The sequence below is a fragment of the Triticum dicoccoides genome, chromosome 5B (assembly GCF_002162155.2).
Source record: "Triticum dicoccoides isolate Atlit2015 ecotype Zavitan chromosome 5B, WEW_v2.0, whole genome shotgun sequence".
Classification (NCBI taxonomy): domain Eukaryota; kingdom Viridiplantae; phylum Streptophyta; class Magnoliopsida; order Poales; family Poaceae; genus Triticum; species Triticum dicoccoides.
The window spans coordinates 705,417,585-705,440,661 of NC_041389.1; the positions used below are offsets into that span (position 1 = coordinate 705,417,585).

Sequence of the window (23,077 nt, forward strand, 5' to 3'; positions counted from 1 at the left end):
GCTTGAAGTAATCACCATAGGCCCTGACATCATCCATGATGCGGAAGAATAATGGATGCTGCATCCGGTGGCAAGGGTGGAAAAAAACTCAAATAGTGCATCAGCGGAAAAGTAGTTGTCAAAGAGATCACCGCGGCCCCATGATCGACGCTGATTCAACATTTGATGTCCTAGAGTTGAAACCTTGAAATTGAGAACATGCTCTTTTGCATTCTATGTTTCTTCAAGAACCACCATCATTGTCGCCGTTTCATCCTCATCTTGATCATCATCTGACGAAGATAAATCCATGAACTCGGTGTACGAGTACTCATTCACTTTAGGTGGGTCCAGGCTGTCGGAGTCTAACATGTCAGACATCAGTACTCCGCTACCCCACCCCTCGATTCAGGGCTGGTGTAGGGGTTAAAGCATCTCCAACAAGTGCCTTAATAAACTTCACCCAAAAGAGGTTATACGGGCTTTTTACATAATTTAGGGGAGGTTTGCACGTAATGTGCTTGAACAGATCACTACATCTTCCTCTAAAAGCTGTTTCTTTTTCTAGTTCTCTTTAAACTAGCATACAAATGGCATATGCATATATATTCTATCAACATAATAATTCAAATAATGTTGTCTCAGACACATATAATTAAACATCATTTCAAAATCACATTTGTGAAATTTGATTTGAGTCAGTCATCCTCATGCAACAACGAGTCATCAAAAAACAACTCAACAAAAACAAAAGAGCCATCTGCAAAAAAAGGACACAAAATTTCAATCGCAATTCTTTGAGATATTTTAAGAGACGAGTGAGGAAATTCATCGAATATCGATGAGAATGAGAGGAAGCGGTGGCCTGTCGGAGAGGTCCTCTCTCTCTCTCTCTCTCTCTCTCTCTCTCTCTCTCTCTCCCCCTAGGCGCACGCTGCCCTGCCGCCTATAGCCTATAGGTGCCCCGCCACCCTGAGCTAGCACCGCTTGTGCGGTGCCTCGCCGTTGGCCGCAACCCTACCTTCCCGCACTCACCTGGACCATAGCCTCGCGAGCTCGAAGTGCATCGATGGCGAGCGGTGGCCGAGGCGTAACCTTGGCGAGAAGCTGGTGCGTGCGTCTGCCTCGCGTCAATGTATACGTGTCGCACAGGTCGTTTGTGCCATTTCCTGGCGGACACGCGCGCGATTGTTTCTGCGATTTGGGTGAGCTACTGTGTGGTGCGCAATGTTTTGATTACCGAATGGGGCATTTTTACCGAGGGGGGCCGGTAAACGTGGTTACCACAGTTACCACAAAATTTCGAGAAAATTTCGAACGAAAATTAATAATTGAATTCCAAATTCAAATTCTTTCAAAATAGATATAGATAGCACTTGAACTTATATTTATCATAAAAGAGCTACTAGCTCAGTGGAACGTTGTCTACGCGCATGCTATGAGGTGTTGCCACACTTTACTATACATTGAGCGTTTGAATTCAAAAAATTCAAAATATCAAAAAAAATTGCTGGAAATGCCCATTTATCGAGGGGGGCTGAAATATGCGGTAACCATGGTAAATCTCGAAATTTGGAGCGGTAACCAAAACCCTGGTGGTGCGTCTACGAGGCCAGGCCGGCCATGGCGTGCGTGCATGGATGTGTGTGCCGGTGTGTGCGGTGTGTGTGTATTAGTGTGCGCTTGGACCAGCCGTGCATTTGCTCATGCCTCTGGTCGTCACCGGCGTGCGTGCTGAGTATCGCTGGCGTGCGTGCCTGCTGGGAGTTGTCGGGGTAAACATTGTCGATGTGGTATGTGTTTTTGCTGGACGTGGGCGCCTCCGCACACTGCCTGTTGGATGAAATGCCTACAGAAATGAAGACGGACAAATGACAAAAGTGCTATTGTGAGCGATGTCCGCGGACACATTCCACAGACAATAGGTCTATATCCCTTGAAGATGCCCTTTAAGAAAATGCCGTGAAAAAACTTTCCACTGCGCTTTCTGCTATACGAGCAAGTGCACCACCTCTGATTTAGTGCAACACGTAGCAGGTGCCACTGAACATGTAACCTGCGTTGGCACTCATATGCGCTGTCTGATTTGTAGGATACAGGGTATTTATTTACTCTGCGGAAAAATAATGGCAAGATATCACGTATATATCTTCCAGGTTTCTTTTGTGAAACGTAGTCTGCTAAAATTGAATATCTATAGTGAATTAAATTCATTTGTAATCCTAAGACGACATAACAAATAGCACATATACATAAAGAGTACAAATTCAGTTGACTTATGTGATTGCATCATATCCAAATGATGAATGTCTTTTGTCGGAGGGATTGAAGATCTTCAAGGATTAGATCTCAAGAAAATGGAGTAAGAGAGAGAATAGCTTTATTCAAAGTGTGGGCAGTAAGAGGTGGGTCTTTCCATCCAGTTTTCTGCCTGGGTTCTTTTTTTCCGACAAAGGGTGAATTTTATTAGCTAAAAATGAAGCATAAAGGGGATACAAACACAATGAGCAACACACTCGGCCTCTGCATAGTTAGGATGCACACAACCAACACCAACACACACAGATAAAAATTACACCGGCAACTTGCGAAGTCGAGCAAGACCAAAGCTATGACTTGGCGGAGTAAAAGAAAAAAAAACTCCAAAGCGATATCAACAACCATATCTGCACCAACAATCACTTGACATCACCAATATCACGAGAAAGATTCTCCAACAACAACGCCTTCGGAAAGGAAACGACCCTCAAGCGTCGACATCGCCGGATCCAACCACCAAAGGCCAGATCATTGATTTTCACCCTGAATAACAAGTTCGAGCACGACCGAGCAATTCCTTTAACAAGGTAACGACACAATAAGCATCGCCATTGCCAGATATAACCAACAAGATCAGATCTCAGGTTTTCACCCCGGAGCTTGACCAAATCGAAGGCATCCAGTGCTGTCGCCACCACTTTCCGCGATCCCAGCAACTACATGCATAAAACAGTCTTTGATGTGCGATGTCGCACAAGTGAAGAGCCTACTTGCAAAAGCAGGTAGTTGAATCGTGACAAGAGCCGAACACCACCAACAGCTTCAAACTGCGAAGGTAGCTATCGCACATTGCAATGGAGATTTAAGGAGTAAGGTTACATGGACTGCCAAATCCCACGTCAAGATGCTCCGACGGTCCCATACCGTCCCCATGCTTCGTCGTCCTCGACCGTGGCAACAAAATCAATCAACAAAACACACACTTGCCGTTGTTGCCGGACCTGAAGATCCGAGATCCCCGGTCATATCTCGGCAATCACCTCTGGATATGGTCATGGCCACTGACGTCTCTCCACTCGAGAATGTCAAATCCGTTCAGCAAATCCACTGCTGCCGATACACATCTATGTCCTTTGCGTCAAGCTGGCGTATGTAAATCACTTCTTCGAAGAAAAGCCACCAAACACCAGATCGGGCCCGATTCGTGCTACTCCTAGGTGCAGCCGCAACGGCCCAAGAATAACCGGCGAGAGACATAGCACGCCCACCGTCGTACCCGCATCAGCAGGCGAACCTAATGCAGGTCCTCCGCTCAGCTGAGCACAGGAATTCCCTATTTGCTGCTCGTTACGTCGAACTGTCGATGCAACGCACAGAACTGGCGATCGAAGCGCTCACGTGGGCCGGCCCGTTAATCAATTGGGGCACTTTCCGGTTTGGGGAAACTTCTAGAGTTTCCCAGCCAGGGTTTTTCTGGTTTTGGGAAACTTTTAGAAGGTTCCTTGAACCCTTTTTTTTCTTTTATCGATTTTTCTGTTTTTTTCTTTCTTTTCTTCTCCTTTTCTATTTATTTTTTTGGTTTCCTTTACATTTCAAGTCCATTTTTTAAAAACAAATCAGGCTTCAAATTTTGTTCAGAAACTGAAAAAATGATTGTACTTTTAAAATATTTTCAATTTTGTAAAAATTGTCGTGCTTTCAAAAAATTGTTCATAAATTCAAATAATGTTTGCATTTTCAAAAAATTGTTCAGCCATTTCAAAAATTGTTCTCAGTTTCAAAAAATTGTTCGGAATGTTTTTGTTCATTTTTTGGAACTTTTCAAATAATGACCGGGATTTAAAAAAATGTTTGTGTTTTCAAAAATTGTTCTTGTTTCCAAATTTTGTTCATGTATTCAGAAAATGTCCACGTTTCAAATTTGTTTGGAATTTTTAAAATTGTTTTCCGTTTCTAACTTTGGTCTAAAAATAAAAAATATGTTAATGATTTTAAAAATTGGTCCCATTTTGAATTTTTGTTCATAAATTCGAAAAATATTCATATTTACGAAAAAAGTTTGGAAATTTCATGTTCGGAAATTTTTTGGTCCAGAATTTAAATAATGTTCATAGATTTCAAAAATTATTCAGAAATTGAAAATATGTTCCTTGTCAAAATATTTGCTCACAAATTCAAAATATGCTCTTGATTTTCAAAAAAAAATTGCATATATGAAAAAATGTTCACCTCTCCCAACTTTTGTTCACGGTTTCAAAAATTGTTTTGATGGTCAAATTTTTTCCATGTTTTTTCAATTTTGTTCATAATTCTGATAAAAACTTCGCTAGTTTGAAAAAATGATCGTTTTTTTTTAAAAAAGTGGTATGTTTTCCTTAAAAATGTTTAAAACTTTTTCAAAAATGTTTTTAGAACTTCAAAAATGATCTCTGATTTCATAAACAGTTGGCAAATTTTAAAAATGTTGATGTTTCTATTTTTTCAGGAGTTTCAAAAATTGTTCACAAATTTTAAAAAATGTTTCCATCATTTAGTTTTGTTCGTAATTTCGGAAAACTTTTGAATATGTGCTGGGTTCAGTTCTTAAGAATCGTTGTTGGGCGCTAGCTCAGCTGGTTAGATCGCTATATATCCCAGGAGGAGATGTTGTGATCGATGCCCATTGCATGCAACCTTTTTTTAACAACGGTACTCGATCGCATCCTGTACAAGAAACAGAATTCGGCCCAGAAAGCATCCACCGGACGGTCTGTGCGAAGCCCTGTCAACTTGACGCAAAGAGGGTCATATAGGACATCCCCTGAGCACGCAGCCGAGCAGATCCGTCATAGCAGTCCACCACAACTGCTCTAACTCCAGGCCGGCCTCACACGTCGCAGAGAAAGGCCGCCACCACCAGGCCCACGACCGCTGCCCCAGGCAACCGCTCCTGCAGGCCGTTCGCCGTCACCCAGGAGCGCCACGAAAGACCCACCAGGGAACACCACGAGAAGAAGGGGAGGTCAAATCCCCACCGCCGCCATAACCCGGCTGGACTTTGCCGGAGGTTACCATCGGCGGCGGCGAGTGGGAGGGACCTGGCAGGAGGAGGCCATGGCCGCTCGGATCTGGTCGCTGTTGGAGCCACCAATCCACCATACAAGAGGGGAGCGGGGTTAAATTTGGGGAAGAATTTCACGTCCCCAGCCTCTGCTCCAACTAGTGATGCACATATCCTATTTAAACATGGGTTTTCTGCGTGTTACAAGCATGCTTCAACAATCTGAAACATACTCCGCAAGTTCCGGAAGAGGGTCCGGCCTACCCGGATTCTGAACGAGGTTCCGGCGCGACCCAACACTGGAGGCTACTGATCCCAGCCGAAATTCACTTTGGAACACTATCAGAATTCTGAACTGGCCCGGACTCCAAACAAGGTTCCCGAGGGGGTTTCGGCAACCTAGCGCCTTTCGAAGCTACTCACATTTGGGCCACACAGAAATGCCTGAAATGGTGTTTTTACCAAAGTGTTTCTGTGAGGACTTTATAGTGGCATATGTATGAAACTTTAGGATGTGCACATATTTGGCTATATGTTGGCAATCAAGTTACCACTTCAAATTCATCATTGTGACCGCTCTTAATAGTATGGCTTTACTATGACCTAAAATCAAAGGGAAAAGATGTATAAATGATGTATCCCGTATTTCTTCTCTCTTTTGTAATTGGGGGTCACCATATACCTTTGGTTGCAACTTTATGGACTAACATACCTCTTATGGCATTAAGGGCATCTCCAACGCCGACCCGCAAATTCCTCTGGTATATGTCCGTTTTTGTGTCCGGATGTGATCCGTGGACATCATATGGGAGGGATCAATCCAATGCTAATTACAAAGTATCTAGCTGGGAGGAGAAAAAGTAGGTGGGGACCATGCCTGGTGTGGTGTCCGGTTGGCAGGAGAGAGAGAGGAGAGGGGGACCATGTATGTGAAGAGAGAGAGAGAAGAGAATAGGGCCATGCAGAGGCTTTTGGTTGGTCAATTGGATGTCCGGACTTCGGTATATGTCCCCTACTTTTGTCTCCACTTTGCCGAAAAAACGGACGTCCAGACCGCTATGCGGACCGATACAGGTCCCCACTAGATTGCAAAAGTAAACAACTGTGTGCAGTCGGACATATATCGGAGTTTTGCGAGTCTCCCTTGTAGATGCCCTAACAAACAATGTTATTCCACAACACATATGTGATCTACACCAAATACCCGCCGAAGGTGATAATTGCATGTGTAGTCATGCAACTGCAGACACCCGATCTAATCATCTAACCGCGGAATCCCTCGATAGGTCGCACCCAAACACATTCCACCCCAGCCTAACACAGGGCCCACTGGCTCGGCAACCTCTCGTCATTGCAGATCAGTCATCGCCCTACTAGTGCTTGTTTTCCCTATCCACGATCACCCACACTTCCTTACGATGGCGAGCACACGGTCAAAAGATGGTGGAAGCGACAACGAGAGATGGTAGGGGTGGGTGCTTTCTTGTGGTGGCTAGGGTTCGCCCTCCGTCGTTAGGGACGTGAAACAAGGAGCGTCGGGTGGCAGGAGTAAGTTACAATAATGACACAAATGACATATGATAAGATAGGGCCTTGGTTACTACAAGAAACTTCGCCGGGTAGAAGTTGCTGGGCCTCTAAATGTAGAATATTGCAACAAGTGGTAACTTTTTATTGGGTGAAAAACCGTAACATCAGTATGTGGTATTAATTGTGTTCTAGTTCAATGGTCAACCCCGCAGGACAATTACAAGTTCACTTTTGTCCTCAATAATTCTAGTGAGGTTGCCAATTTCAATAGCTATGCTAGTTGCTGCACATTGTGAGTGTACCATTTGGTTGGAAGTAGTTCTATGTTTTTGCAATATATAAATGTATAAAATAAAAGTGCATGTATGTAAAAGTAAATAGTGGTTATTTTATGAGGAAAATTGGACCGGAGTTCATAGATTCAGTAGTAGCATCTCTCCAACTAATAACGTTGCATAGATATAAGCGCAGGCATGCCGGATAAATGTTCAAAGTTATATGACAAACCTCACATTTGTTGTGATGATATTATGGAGGCAATATGTCTACAAATCCATAGATCGGTATATGCCCGAATATCTATAGCTAATGCTCCACCCAAAGACCACTAACAATGCAATATGCACATTAAGTAAGATGACATGTAGTGATAATGATATTTCCCTTGGCTCCATCTCATCACTCAGACAACGAGTCAACTATCTTTTTATCCTTCGTGCCGAGAATACAATTATAAGATTTTTTTTCCCTCTTATTATCACCGATATAGTTTAGTCATAAAGATTAAACCGGCCCATCTAATGCAGACCACTCCCTCTGATCATTCATTTAAATTGAGCAATGATCAAACTGCTAGCTCAAATAGTAATATACATCTATAATACGTGCAAATCGAAACATATAATGGGATCATAACACAACAGGTCATCATGTAATGAAACTAGCTGCGACCGCTGAAAATTATATCAGATGCATTATAATCAGTAGGGCAGCTCACACAATTTTTGTATTAAGACATGAGAAAGAAGATGTTGCATAGCTAATGCGATAGGTCTATGCCACAGACAAAGGCAGATGGTTGCGCCATGAATACGAGGAGGGAGAAGGTCTGGGAAACTTTGAACATCTGCTCAGATATGAGTAGGGAGGGGGAGGGGGTTGATTATTAACTTCGGGAGCTAAGTTTTGTGAGGGAAGAATTAGTTGGGGTTAACTCCCCAAAATGAAATCTTTTGAGGAGTTAAGAGATTTTTGGAGAACGGGCTAGAGATGCTCTAGGAGCATGTGCAATGTGAGGCAGATCTAACAAAATAAAAAGGTTCGAGCCTAACAAAAATAAATGTGCTCGACATTTAGCATCCCTAACATGCCCACCTGCCTGAGAAATAGTACTATTGGCATGTCGTGCCAATCCTGATCCAACCAAGAGACATCTCTCTCATGGCTCCTCTTTCTTCCTTTCTCTGTCTCTATCTCGCTAGGGATCCTTGCTACTTAAGAAATGCGTTGGGATTTCCCTGAAGAGGAAAGGTGAAGTAGTACAGTAGCAGAAAGTATTTCCCTCGATAAAGAACCAAGGTTTATGAAACCAATAGGAGATTCACATAAATGACCTTTTGCAATACCTACACACACAAGAGCAAATACTTGTACTCAACACAAGCAAGAGGGTTGTCAATCCCCTTGTACTCGTTGATTGCAAGGATCAAATCTAAGGATAGGAGATATATAAATTGCAAAGTAAAATAAAAGTAAATAAATTGTAGCAAGGTTTTTAGTGTTTTAGTAATATGATTTATATAGACCACGGGGCCATGGCTTTCGCTAGAGGAACCTCTCTCATATGCATAACGATACGGTGGGTAAACAAATTACCATTGGGTAATTGATAGAAAAGCACATAGGTATGATGTTATTCATGGCATGGTCAGTACATAGGCATTACGTCCGTGACGACTAGACCAAAACGATTCTGCATCTACTACTATTACTCCACTTCGAGAGCGCTTATATGCTTGGCTCTCTAGGTATTAAGTTCATAAAAAACAGAGTAATGCATTAAGCATAATGACATAATATAGATAGAATAAAACTAATCAATGTGATCAAACCCCTTCATATTATCCTTAGTAGCAACAATACAAATATGTGTCTCGCTACCCCTTTTGTCACGAGGTGAGGACACCGCAAGATTGAACCTAGTATTATGCACCATATCCACTTAAGATCCAATCATCAACTTGGATAAAGAAAACCATAGAGTGGAAAGCATTACATAGCTATAACAATCACACATAATAAAGTTCAGAATGTAACTCAATTAGTTTGAATGAACAATCTGATCATAAACCCACAATTCATCCGATCCCAATACACATACCGCAGAAAAGGATTGCATCGAATAGAACTCTAAGGAAACCAATGGACTGAAGATCAAAAAGAGAAAGGGAGAGAGACATCTAGCTACTGCTATGGACATATAGGTCTTGTGGGGAACAACTCACACATCTTCAGAGGTGCAACAAGGTTGAGTATAGGCCCTCCGTGATCGATTCCTAATGACCCACAAGTATAGGGGATCAATCGTAGTCCTTTCGACAAGTAAGGGTGTCGAACCCAACAAGGAGCAGAAGAAAATGACAAGTGGTTTTCAGAAAGGTATTTTCTGCAAGCACTGAAATAGTCGGTAACAGGTAGTTTGCTAGCAAGGTAATTTGTAACAAGCAAGTAACGGTAAATAAAGTGTAGCAAGGTAGCCCAATCCTTTTGTAGAAAAGGACAGGCCAAAACGGTCTCTTATGATAAGCAAAGCGTTCTTGAGGGTACACGGGAATTTCATCTAGTCACTTTCATCATGTTGGTTTGATTCGTGTTCGCTACTTTGATAATTTGATATATAGGTGGATCGGTGCTTAGGTGCTGTTCTTACTTGAACAAACCTCCTAATTATGATTAACCCCCTCGCAAGCATCCGCAACTACGAGAAAAATATTAAGATAAAATCTAACCATAGCATTAAACTTTTGGATCCAAATCGGTCCCTTACGAAGTAGCGCATAAACTAGGGTTTAAGCTTCTGTCACTCTAGCAACCCATCATCTAATAACTACTCCACAATGCAATTCCCTTAGGCCCACATATGGCGAATTGTCATGTAGTCGACGTTCACATGATACCACTAAGGGAATCACAAAATACATATCATCAAAATATCGAACACATATCAAGTTCACATGATTACTTGCAACATGACTTCTCCCGTGACCTCAAGAACAAAAGTAACTACACACAAATGATAATCATGCTCAAGATCAGAGGGATATTAAATAGCATAATGGATCTGAACATATAATATTCCCCCAAATAAACCATATAGTAATCAACTACAAGATGTAATCAACACTACTAGTCACCCACAAGTACCAATCTAAGGTTCCGGTACCAAGACTGAACACAAGAGATGAACTAGGGTTTGAGAGGAGATGGTGCTGTTGAAGATGTTGATGGAGATGCCCCCCCTCCCAAAGATGGGAGAGTTGTTGGTGATGATGATGGCGATGATTTCCCCCTCCGGGAGGGAAGTTCTCCGGCGGAATCGCTCCGTCGGAGGGTAAAAGTGCTCCTACCCAAGTTTTGCCTCGAGACGGCGGCGCTTCGTCTAGAAAGTCCCCTCTTGATTTTTTTTCTAGGTCAAAATGACCTATATACGAGAAGATGGGCACCGAAGTGGGTTGAGGAGGGCACAACCCATCAGGGCGAGCCTAGGCTCCCTGGCGCGCCCAGGTGGGTTGTGCCAACCTGGTGGGCCCCCTCTGGTAGTTATTTGCTCCATTATTTTTCATATATTGCAAAATAATTCTCCGTAAATTTTTAGCTTATTTGAAGATGTGCAGAATAGCTTTTTCAGGTCCAGAATTTCAGCTGCCGGTATTCTCCCTCTTTGTCTAAACCTTGCGTATACGAGAGAAAATGCATTAGAATTACTCCATAAAGCATTATTATGCATAAAACATTATTAATAACAGTAGGAAAACATGATGCAAAATGGACGTATTAATTCCCCATCCGACAGAGTACCGACTGAGGCTTCGAGATGGGATCACAGAAGAACAGAGGCTTGTGGTGGCGGAATAATTGTTTCAGTCTCCCCCAAGTGGTTTCGTGATTTTAGGGAATTTATGCGCTTGGAATTAGGTCAAACGTAGTTGCGAGGGGGCCACAAGCTCACACGACGCCCCCCTTGGGGCGCGCCTGTGAGCTTGTTTTCCTATCGTGCGGCGTCTGGTCTCCCCCAAAGCTTCTAGGGTCCCTTTTGGTCCAGAAAAAATTACTGTAAAGTTTCATCGTGTTTGGACTTTGTTGGTATGGTTTTCCCGTGAGTCAATATAATAGGAAAAAACAGAAACTGGCACTGTGCACTAGTTTAATAGTTGGTTTCCAAAAAGGATATAAAATTGCTTATAAAGCATACAAGATTGATGGTATAATAGCATGATACAATTGAAAATTATAGATAACAATATCAATCCCCCATCGCACTGGCTACCACCACTCGTTGCCCATGAGTGGCTTTTTTATCAAAGGGTCCACACGGCTTTGCATCAAGGAAATAAGCATACATCCTCAGACACCTAAGCCATATCTACATGCTGCTTTCAAAGTAACCAAGGAGAAACAACACAAAGACCTTAACTTATGAATACTAACAAACTCCTCTACGGAATTATTGCTTGCACCACATTTCAAGGCTGAATCAAGAGATCATTCTCATAATCGCCCCCTATCCAGATGTGCTCCTAAAAACAACATGCACGACCTGGGCAAGCCTTCCAGTCACCTCCCTAAGATTATTTTTTGCACTCCTTTTATTGCGGGACAACCCATGAATCCAACATGGAGCACAAAGTAAAGATAACATCAGTAGGACATTGTCATTCAACTTTGGAAACAACACTTATTTCTTGTTTTCCAAATAGACCAAAGTAAATGAGACGATATTTGGCAGTGTAAGTTGGGAGCCAATTCTGGCAAAGATCAAAGAGCGAGATGGGTATTTTTCGATTACACAAGTCACCCCTGACTACATTCCAAAGGAATGAGCCATTGAAAATGTAAAAAGTAACTGGCCAATACTTTCGTGAGCACCACAAAACTAATAGTTCTTGGTGCCTTTCCAAACTTTTTTGCTCAAACTATCTTTGGTTAGGATCCTTCCTTTGATTACTCATCACCAAATAAAGGCTTTAATATTCATATGCACTTTCATTGTTTTAACAATTTAAAAGGGAATGTAACCTTCCTTACAATAATGTACGGATAAAGAGATTTAGAAGTAAAACTGCCATAGCTGTTCAAAAACCATATAACTATGTCAGGTTATTCATTCAAAACAACCTGATTACACATGCCTAAAAGCTTATTCCATATATCTAGAGTTTAACCATATAAACAAATGTAATGTTCTAATTAAAAGCTTATTGCAATTAAAGTCCCAATTAAAAGCTTTAGCAAATGTAATGTTCTAACATAATGTTAGATTGTACTAATGGGGTAATAGTTGACAAAGTGGCCTGTTGTGGACCCAAGCATCCTCCCAAAATATGTTCTTACAACCATACCTAGCAACTCTCTCACATCAACTATAATTGATATCTTTAACACTCAGTAGCCCATTCTAGAAGTGAGAATTTCCAAGAGATCACTCACATTGAGTCAAAGTTTTCTTCATATAATTTGCTCTAATCATTTATTGCCGACCCCCCTCTTCATTCTCTAGTCTCCAAAGCCATTTGCATAAAAGTTTACTATTCTTAATATCCAAAGTAGTAACCCCCTCGTCTCTAGGTGACAAACATCAAGCCAATTAACCAAATGAAACTTTGTAACCATATCTTTCTCTTTCCAAATTACATGAGCACTTTAGAAATATCTTTTGCTCACAACCAAGAAAGTAAGTACTTGGTATATTACTCAAGAATGTTTCAGTGAGAATAAACCTACCACACCCGTAGAGAGCAAGCCTCCTTGCCATGCTACAACTCTCTTCTCTAGCCTCCTTACCGATTGGCATTCTCCATCCGCTTAGAGCTAGCCGAGAACCATGCACTACTCTAGTCATGGAGTGCAAAGGAGTTGAGTACGAGTTGCTCCCGCAGCTACACTCGACAAAGTGCAACCTTCCCTAGCTGTTCACCATGAGTCATTACCTGCCTAGAGTGCATCAGGAATTTGGACATGCTCTTGCACCATCCATGTTAAGTAGCACCGCACAACTGGCATAATGCTGCCCTTGGCACCTTCATGAAGCGGGTCTCTGTCCAGCCGTTGAACATGTTCGCCGACATGGCACCCCAGCTTAGGTCAAACCACCATAGCCAATTAACGAAGGAAAATTCCTCTTGGTCTGACAAATCATACAACTGAACATGAGTTGGTACGACAAATTGACCACCATGTCCCACTTTTCTATGCCCGAGAGAAAGCGGGGATCTTTTTCCGTTGCAGCACGGCAATAGCGAGCCTATTAGGAGGCCCGTGCCGAGGCTGGCATGGTGAAGATGTGGCAGATCCTGTGGCACTCGGCGATCGTAGGAATCATAGCGGACCGCGGACCCAGGGGACGCTCACCAAACCCAAAGGTGGCGGCACTCGTGGATCTATAGTTTACGCATAACTTTGGAGAAGGCACGACATGGTGGCGGAGCTAGGAGGCGCAACCATCTCTACTAAGCATATATTCCATCCCTTCTAGTTTATAGGGCCTATCTCCAAAATTTTGTTTTCTCGTTTTGTAACTCTTAATTTTATTTCTCCCCATCACAAGTTCATATTTTAAGATACATTAAATCACCGCATGCAAGGATTAATAGATTACCAATGCATGTAAAATTTCTTGGTAAACACAATTGCAATTAATGAATTAGTAAACACAATTTTGAAAGAAAACAGGCACATTGATTGAGTACTTTTGAAAACTACAAAAAAAATCCAACATTAACCATCTACCTTTGGTTGGTGAGACTTTTGAATTGAACCCTATAAAGCGGAAGGGAGGGAGCAGGTGTGTTGATCGCTGAGGAGCCCGGCGGTGCTGGCCAACATGGACCCGTGGTTCACCGGATTCTGAAGGAAGATGACGCCATTTCATATATACAATTATGAAATAATCTGCCTACCCTTTGATAAATAAAACAATATGGGTACTGGTCTCGCATTTTTTTTCCATACTGGCTGGCCTCACCTATTTGCTACTTCTAAATAGTTTTCTTTTCATACCTTTTTTCCACCATTTGATTACTTTTGATAGATGGTTTTTATTTTTCTCAACCAACATAAAAATGTTGGGGAACGTTGCAGAAAACAAAAATTTTCCTACGGTTTCACCAAGATCCATCTATGAGTTCATCTAGCAACGAGTCATTAGATGCATCTACGTACCTTGTAGATCGCGAGCGGAAGCGTTCAAAGAACGGGGATGATGTAGTCGAACACGACGTGATTCGAATCACCGGAGATCCTAGCACCGAACGGACGGCACCTCCGCGTTCAACACACGTACGGAACAGCCACGTCTCCTCCTTCTTGATCCAGCAAGGGAGGGAGGAGAGGTTGAGGGAGATGGCACCAGCAGCAGCACGACGGCGTGGTGTTGATGGAGCTGCAGTACTCCGGCAGAGCTTCGCTAAGCACTATGGAGGAGGAGGAGGTGTTGGAGAGGGAGAAGGAGGCAACCAAAGGCCAAGGTATGAAGTCCCTCCTCTCCCCCACTATATATAGGAGGGCCAAGGGGGGTTGGCCGGCCCTAGGAGATCCAATCTCCTAGGGGGGGGGTGCGGCCAAGGGGGGTTTCCCTCCCCCCCAAGGCACCTAGGAGGTGCCTTCCCCTCCTAGGACTCTTCCCCCCTCAAACCCTAGGCGCATGGGCCTATGTGGGGCTGGTGCCCTTGGCCCATGTAGGCCAAGGCGCACCCCCTACAGCCCATGTGGCCCCTCGGGACAGGTGGACCCACCCGGTGGACCCCCGGGACCCTTCCGGTGGTCCCGGTACAATACCGATAACCCCGAAACTTGTCCCGATGCCCGAAAGAGGACTTCCCATATATAAATCTTTACCTCCGGACCATTCCGGAACTCCTCGTGACGTCCGGGATCTCATCCGGGACTCCGAACAACATTCGGGTTTCTGCATATACATATCCCTACAACCCTAGCGTAACCGAACCTTAAGTGTGTAGACCCTACGGGTTCGGGAGACATGTAGACATGACCGAGATCGCTCTCCGGTCAATAACCAACAGCGGGATCTGGATACCCATGTTGGCTGATCTCATCGGATGAACCACGATGTCGAGGATTTAATCAACCCCGTATGCAATTCCCTTTGTCAATCGATATGTTACTTGCCCGAGATTCGATCGTCGGTATCCCAATACCTTGTTCAATCTCGTTACTGGCAAGTCACTTTACTCGTACCGTAATGCATGATCCCATGACCAGACACTTGGTCACTTTGAGCTCATTATGATGATGCATTACCGAGTGGGCCCAGTGATATCTCTCCGTCATACGGAGTGACAAATCCCAGTCTCGATCCGTGTCAACCCAACAGACACTTTCGGAGATACCTGTAATGCACCTTTATAGTCACCCAGTTACGTTGTGACGTTTGATACACCCAAAGCACTCCTACGGTATCCGGGAGTTACACGATCTCATGGTCAAAGGAAAAGATACTTGACATTAGAAAAGCTCTAGCAAACGAACTACACGATCTCACGCTATGCTTAAGATTGGGTCTTGTCCATCACATCATTATCCTAATGATGTGATCCCGTTATCAATGACATCCAATGTCCATAGCCAGGAAACCATGACTATCTATTGATCAACGAGCTAGTCAACTAGAGGCTTACTAGGGACATGTTGGTGTCTGTTATTCACACATGTATTACGATTTCCGGATAATACAATTATAGCATGAATAAAGACAATTATCATGAACAAAGAAATATAATAATAATGCTTTTATTATTGCCTCTACGGCATATTTCCAACAGTCTCCCACTTGCACTAGAGTCAATAATCTAGTTACATTGTGATGAATCGAACACCCATGAAATTCTGGTGTTGATCATGTTTTGCTCTAGGGAGAGGTTTAGTCAACGGATCCGCTACATTCAGGTCCGTATGTACTTTACAAATCTCTATGTCTCCATCTTGAACATTTTCACGAATGGAGTTGAAGCGACGCTTGATGTGCCTTGTCTTCTTGTGAAACCTGGGCTCCTTGGCAAGTGCAATCGCTCCAGTGTTGTCACAGAAGAGCTTGATCTGCCCCGACGCATTGGGTATGACTCCTAGGTCGGCGATGAACTCCTTCACCCAAATTGCTTCATGTGCTGCCTCCGAGGCTGCCATGTACTCCGCTTCACATGTAGATCCCGCCACGACGCTCTGCTTGTAACTGCACCAGCTTACTGCCCCATCATTCAAAATATACACGTATCCGGTTTGTGACTTAGAGTCATCCAGATCTGTGTCGAAGCTAGCGTCGACGTAACCCTTTACGACGAGCTCTTTGTCACCTCCATAAACGAGAAACATTTCCTTAGTCCTTTTCAGGTACTTCAGGATATTCTTGACCGATGTCCAGTGTTCCTTGCCGGGATTACTTTGGTACCTTCCTACCAAACTTACGGCAAGGTTTACATCAGGTCTGGTACACAGCATGGCATACATAATAGAACATATGGCTGAGGCATAGGGGATGACACTCATCTCTTCTATATCTTCTGCCGTGGTCGGACATTGAGCTGAGCTCAATTTCACACCTTGCAAAACAGGCAAGAACCCTTTCTTGGACTGATCCATTTTGAACTTCTTCAAAATCTTATCAAGATATGTGCTTTGTGAAAGACCTATGAGGCGTCTCGATCTATCCCTATAGATCTTGATGCCTAATATATAAGCAGCTTCTCCAAGGTCCTTCATTGAAAAACTCTTATTCAAGTAGGCCTTAATGCTGTCCAAAAGTTCTATATCATTTCCCATCAAGAGTATGTCATCTACATATAGTATGAGAAATGCTATAGAGCTCCCACTCACTTTCTTGTAAACACAGGCTTCTCCATAAGTCTGTGAGAACCCAAACGCTTTGATCATCTCATCAAAATGAATGTTCCAACTCCGAGATGCTTGCACCAGCCCATAAATCGAGCGTTGGAGCTTGCACACCTTGTCAGCATTCTTAGGATCGACAAAACCTTCCGGCTGCATCATATACAATTCTTCCTTAAGGAAACCATTAAGGAATGCCGTTTTGACGTCCATTTGCCAAATTTCATAATCATAAAATGCGGCAATTGCTAACATGATTCGGACGGACTTCAGCTTCGCTACCGGTGAGAAAGTCTCATCGTAGTCATCCCCTTGAACTTGTCGATAACCCTTAGCGACAAGCCGAGCTTTATAGATGGTCACATTACCATCCGCGTCTGTCTTCTTTTTAAAGATCCATTTATTTTCTATGGCTCGCCGTTCTACAGGCAAGTCAGTCAAAGTCCATACTTCGTTTTCGTACATGGATCCTATCTCGGATTTCATGGCTTCTAGCCATTTGTCGGAATCCGGGCCCGCCATCGCTTCTTCATAGTTTGAAGGTTCACTATTGTCTAACAACATGATTTCCAAGACAGGGTTGCCGTACCACTCTGGTGCGGAACGTGTCCTTGTGGACCTTCGAATTTCAGTAGGAGCTTGATCAGAAGTATCTTGATCATCATCATTAACTTCCTCTCTAGTCGGTGCAGGCACCTTAGGAACATTTTCTTGAGTTGCGCCATTTTCCGGTTCAAGAGGTAATACTTCATCAAGCTCTACTTTCCTCCCACTTACTTCTTTCGAGAGAAACTCTTTCTCCAGAAAGGACCCATTCTTGGCAACAAAGATCTTGCCTTCGGATCTGAGGTAGAAGATATACCCAACAGTTTCTTTAGGGTATCCTATGAAGACGCATTTTTCCGATTTGGGTTCGAGCTTTTCAGGTTGAAGTTTCCTGACATAAGCATCGCATCCCCAAACTTTTAGAAATGAATTCATACGGTGTCGTCTCAACGGATTTCGACGGTGCCCTATTTAAAGTGAATGCGGCAGTCTCTAAAGCATAGCCCCAAAAAGATAGTGGTAAATCAGCAAGAGACATCATAGATCGCACCATATCTAATAGAGTGCGATTACGACGTTCGGACACACCATTACGCTGAGGTGTTCCAGGCGGCGTGAGTTGTGAAACTATTCCACATTTTCTTAAGTGTGTACCAAACTCGTGACTCAAGTATTCTCCTCCACGATCTGATCGTAGAAACTTGATTTTCCTGTCACGTTGATTCTCAACTTCACTCTGAAATTCCTTGAACTTTTCAAAGGTCTCAGACTTGTGTTTCATTAAGTAGACATACCCATATCTACTCAAGTCATCAGTGAGGGTGAGAACATAACGATAGCCACCGCGAGCCTCAACACTCATTGGACCGCACACATCAGTATGTATGATTTCCAATAAGTTGGTTGCTCGCTCCATTGTTCCTGAGAATGGAGTCTTGGTCATTTTACCCATGAGGCATGGTTCGCATGTGTCAAATGATTTGTAATCAAGAGACTATAAAAGTTCATCAGCATGGAGCTTCTTCATGCGTTTGACACCTATGTGACCAAGGCGGCAGTGCCACAAGTATGTGGGACTATCACTATCAATCTTACATCTTTTGGTACTTACACTATGAATATGTGTAGCATTACGCTCGAGATTCATAAAGAATAAACCATTCACCATCGGAGCATGACCATAAAACATATCTCATATAAATAGAACAACCATTATTCTCGGATTTAAATGAGTAGCCATCTCGAATTAAACGAGATCCTGATACAATGTTCATGCTCAAACTTGGCACAAAATAACAATTATTGAGGTTCAAAACTAATCTCGTAGGTAAATGTAGAGGTAGCGTGCCGACGGCGATCACATCGACCTTGGAACCATTCCCGACGCGCATCGTCACCTCGTCCTTTGCCAGTCTCCGTTTATTCCGCAGCTCCTACTGTGTGTTACAAATATGAGCAACGGCACCGGTATCAAATACCCAGGAGTTACTACGATTACTGGTAAGGTACACATCAATTACATGTATATCAAATATACCTTTGGTTTTGCCGGCCTTCTTGTCCGCTAAGTATTTGGGGCAGTTCCGCTTCCAGTGACCACTTTCCTTGCAATAAAAGCACTCAGTCTCGGGCTTGGGTCGATTCTTTGGCTTCTTCCCGGCAGCTTGCTTGCTGGGCGCGGCAACTACCTTGCCGTCCTTCTTGAAGTTCTTTTTACCCTTGCCCTTCTTGAACTTAGTGGTTTTATTGACCATCAACACTTGATGTTCCTTCTTGACTTCTACCTCTGCTGATTTCCGCATAGCAAATACTTCAGGAATGGTCTTTTCCATCCCCTGCATATTGAAGTTCATCACAAAGCTCTTGTAGCTTGGTAGAAGCGACTGGAGGATTCTGTCAATGACCGCATCATCCGGGAGATTAACTCCCAGCTGAGTCAAGCGGTTATGTAACCCAGACATAGTGAGTATGTGCTCACTGACAGAACTATTTTCCTCCATCTTACAACTGAAGAATTTGTCGGAGACTTCATATCTCTCGACCCGGGCATGAGCTTGGAAAACCATTTTCAGCTCTTCGAACATCTCATATGCTCCATGTCTCTCAAAACGCTTTTGGAGCCCCGGCTCTAGGCTGTAAAGCATGCCGCACTGAACGAGGGAGTAGTCATCGGAACGTGCCTGCCAAGCGTTCATAACGTCTTGTTCTGCAGGGAGAACAGGTGCGTCACCTAGCGGTGCTTGTAGGACATAATCTTTCTTGGCAGCTATGAGGATGATCCTCAGGTTCCGGACCCAGTCCGTATAGTTGCTGCCATCGTCTTTCAGCTTGGTTTTCTCTAGGAACGCGTTGAAGTTGAGGACTACGTTGGCCATTTGATCTACAAGACATATTGTGAAATATTTAGACTAAGTTCATGATAATTAAGTTCATCTAATCAAATTATAATGAACTCCCACTCAGATTTGACATCCCTTTGGTCATCTAAGTGTTACACGATCCGAGTCGACTAGGCCGTGTCCAATCATCACGTGAGACGGACTAGTCATCGTCGGTGAACATTCTCATGTTGATCGTATCTTCCATACGACTCGTGTTCGACCTTTCGGTCTCCGTGTTCCGAGGCCATGTCTGTACATGCTAGGCTCGTCAAGTTAACCCTAAGTGTTTTCGCTGTGTAAAACTGTCTTACACCCGTTGTATGTGAACGTAAGAATCTATCACACCCGATCATCACGTGGTGCTTCGAAGCGACGAACTGTAGCAACGGTGCACAGTTAGGGGAGAACACTTCTTGAAATTTTTTGTAAGGGATCATCTTATTTACTACCGTCGTCCTAAGTAAACAAGATGCATAAAACATAATAAACATCACATGCAATTATATAAAGTAGTGACATGATATGGCCAATATCATATAGCTCCTTTGATCTTCATCTTCGGGGCTCCATGATCATCTTGTCACCGGCATGACACCATGATCTCCATCATCGTGTCTTCATGAAGTTGTCACGCCAACGACTACTTCTACTTCTATGACTAACGCGTTTAGTAATAAAGTAAAGTAGTTTAAATGGTGTTCTTCAATGACACGCATGTCATACAAAAAATAAAGACAACTCCTATGGCTCCTGCCGGTTGTCATACTCATCGACATGCAAGTCGTGATTCCTATTACAATAGCATGAACATCTCATACATGACATATAGATCATTCATCATTCATCACAACTTTGGCCATATCATATCACAAAGCACTTGCTGCAAAAACAAGTTAGACGTCCTCTAATTGTTGTTGCATGTTTTACGTGGCTGAAGTAGGGTTCTAGCAAGAACGTTTACCTACGTGAAACCACAATGTGATTTGTCAACTTCTATTTACCCTTCATAAGGACCCTTTTCATCGAATCCGCTTCAACTAAAGTAGGAGAGACAGACACCCGCCAGCCACCTTATGCAACTAGTGCATGTTAGTCGGTGGAACAGGTCTCACGTAAGCGTACGTGTAAGGTTGGTCCGGTCCGCTTCATCCCACAATACCGCTGAAGCAAGATAAGACTAGTAGCGGCAAGAAAGTTGACAAATCTATGCCCACAACAAATTGTGTTCTACTCGTGCAAGAGAACTACGCATAGACCTAGCTCATGATGCCACTGTTGGGGAACGTTGCAGAAAACAAAAATTTTCCTACGGTTTCACCAAGATCCATCTATGAGTTCATCTAGAAACGAATCATTAGATGCATCTACGTACCTTGTAGATCGCGATCGGAAGCGTTCAAAGAACGGGGATGATGTAGTCGAACACGACGTGATTCAAATCACCGGAGATCCTAGCACCGAACGGACGGCACCTCCGCGTTCAACACACGTACGGAACAGCCACGTCTCCTCCTTCTTGATCCAGCAAGGGAGGGAGGAGAGGTTGAGGGAGATGGCACCAGCAGCAGCACGACAGCGTGGTGTTGATGGAGCTGCAGTACTCCGGCAGAGCTTCGCTAAGCACTATGGAGGAGGAGGTGTTGGAGAGGGAGAAGGAGGCAACCAAAGGCCAAGGTATGAAGTCCCTCCTCTCCCCCACTATATATAGGAGGGCCAAGGGGGGTTGGCCGGCCCTAGGAGATCCAATCTCCTAGGGGGGGTGCGGCCAAGGGGGCTTTCCCTCCCCCCCAAGGCACCTAGGAGGTGCCTTCCCCTCCTAGGACTCTTCCCCCCTCAAACCCTAGGCGCATGGGCCTATGTGGGGATGGTGCCCTTGGCCCATGTAGGCCAAGGCGCACCCCCTACAGCCCATGTGGCCCCCCGGGACAGGTGGACCCACCCGGTGGACCCCCGGGACCCTTCCGGTGGTCCCGGTACAATACCGATAACCCCGAAACTTGTCCCGATGCCCGAAACAGGACTTCCCATATATAAATCTTTACCTCCGGACCATTCCGGAACTCCTCGTGACGTCCGGGATCTCATCCGGGACTCCGAACAACATTCGGGTTTCTGCATATACATATCCCTACAACCCTAGCGTAACCGAAACTTAAGTGTGTAGACCCTACGGGTTCGGGAGACATGTAGACATGACCGAGATCGCTCTCCGGTCAATAACCAACAGCGGGATCTGGATACCCATGTTGGCTCCCACATGCTCCACGATGATCTCATCGGATGAACCACGATGTCGAGGATTTAATCAACCCCGTATGCAATTCCCTTTGTCAATCGATATGTTACTTGCCCGAGATTCGATCGTCGGTATCCCAATACCTCGTTCAATCTCGTTACCGGCAAGTCACTTTACTCGTACCGTAATGCATGATCCCATGACCAGACACTTGGTCACTTTGAGCTCATTATGATGATGCATTACCGAGTGGGCCCAGTGATATCTCTCCGTCATACGGAGTGACAAATTCCAGTCTCAATCCGTGTCAACCCAACAGACACTTTCGGAGATACCTGTAATGCACCTTTATAGTCACCCAGTTACGTTGTGATGTTTGATACACCCAAAGCACTCCTACGGTATCCGGGAGTTACACGATCTCATGGTCAAAGGAAAAGATACTTGACATTAGAAAAGCTCTAGCAAACGAACTACACGATCTCATGCTATGCTTAAGATTGGGTCTTGTCCATCACATCATTATCCTAATGATGTGATCCCGTTATCAATGACATCCAATGTCCATAGCCAGGAAACCATGACTATCTATTGATCAACGAGCTAGTCAACTAGAGGCTTACTAGGGACATGTTGGTGTCTGTTATTCACACATGTATTACGATTTCCGGATAATACAATTATAGCATGAATAAAGACAATTATCATGAACAAAGAAATATAATAATAATGCTTTTATTATTGCCTCTACGGCATATTTCCAACAAAAAATTGTAATCAAAGGATGATTATTGTGCACAATTCGATGTGATTTAAATGCAGACATGCATGCATCTCCAAAATAACTAAATATGCGTGTACAAAAAAATTTAGCAATTTCTGTTGCAATATTAAAAATCCCAAAGACAAACTTCAAAAAAATTATCAATTATGTTTCCAAAGTCTGAGTACTACGAATGCATTTTCGCTAATATGAATTTCTCGATGAAA

The 23,077-nt window shown here is 43.6% G+C and overlaps 1 protein-coding gene across 1 annotated transcript in view; it reads left to right on the plus strand.

The window, feature by feature from the left end:
- The window catches only part of LOC119306905 (putative receptor-like protein kinase At4g00960), a 28,318-nt gene that overhangs the window by 4,785 nt on the left and 456 nt on the right, over positions 1 to 23,077 (plus strand). The window lies entirely within an intron of this gene.